The sequence below is a fragment of the Pteropus alecto genome, unplaced genomic scaffold (assembly GCF_000325575.1).
Source record: "Pteropus alecto unplaced genomic scaffold, ASM32557v1 scaffold75, whole genome shotgun sequence".
Taxonomy (NCBI): Eukaryota; Metazoa; Chordata; class Mammalia; order Chiroptera; family Pteropodidae; genus Pteropus; species Pteropus alecto.
The window spans coordinates 5069044-5069959 of record NW_006440638.1 but is presented as its reverse complement, the minus strand read 5'-3'; the positions used below and the strand labels follow the sequence as shown (position 1 = coordinate 5069959).

The 916-nt window shown below is 39.7% G+C and overlaps 1 pseudogene; it reads left to right on the top strand.

Moving 5' to 3' along the window:
• Positions 1-512, top strand: LOC107196073 (annotated as a pseudogene).
• Positions 513-916: the final 404 nt, after the last annotated feature.

The window sequence follows — 916 nt, the reverse complement described above, 5'->3', positions numbered from 1 at the left end:
ATTGACCCAGAAAACCCCACAAAATCATGCAAATCAAGAGGTTCACATCTTCATGTTCACTTTAAGAACACCCATGAAACTGCCAAAGCCATCAAGGATATGCATATCCGAAAAACCACCAAGTATCTGAGGAATGTCACTTTACAGCAGCAATGTGTGCCATTCTGTCGTTACAGTGGGGGAGTTGGTACATGTGACCAGGCCAAACAGTGGGGGTGGATACAGGGTTGGTGGCCCAAAAAGAGTGCTGAATTTTTGCTTCACATGCTTAAAAATGCAGAGAGTGATGCTGAACTTAAGGGTTTAGTTGTAGATTCTCTGGTTGTTGAGCACATTCGGGTGAACAAATTCCCAAGATGCCACACAGAATTTACAGAGCTTGTGGAGGATGAACCGCTACATGAGTTCTCCCTGCCACACTGAGCCAATCCTCACTGAAAAGGAGCAGGTTGTTCCTGAAACGGAAGAGGAGGTTGCACAGAAGAAAAAGATATAAGAAACTGAAGAAATAAAAATTTATGGTCTCAGTAGTAAATTCAGCATCAAATAAATGCTAATAAAAGAAAAAAATAGGATTATGACTGGGAAGCCTATGATGCTCTGAGGGGGTCTGGTCTGAGGGTATGCTCTTTTCTGAGAAGCTTGTTTTTTGCTTTTGTGGGTATCCCAGTGGTTGTTTCCAACTGATCATTTTATGTTATTTCTCAGTTTGGTGCTTCCCAAATCATCTAAGAATTTTAAATATGAACCCCAAAACAATGGAGACAATTCTGACTTAAGAATTCTCAGTAAACATTTTTTTCTCTACCTCTAGCACAAGCCAAAATAGTCAAGCTTTTTCTTGATCTCTAATTGCCAGTTGGTGAAATTTTTTTCTTATACAGTTCATCTTATACACTGGAGTATGTCTCTTTAA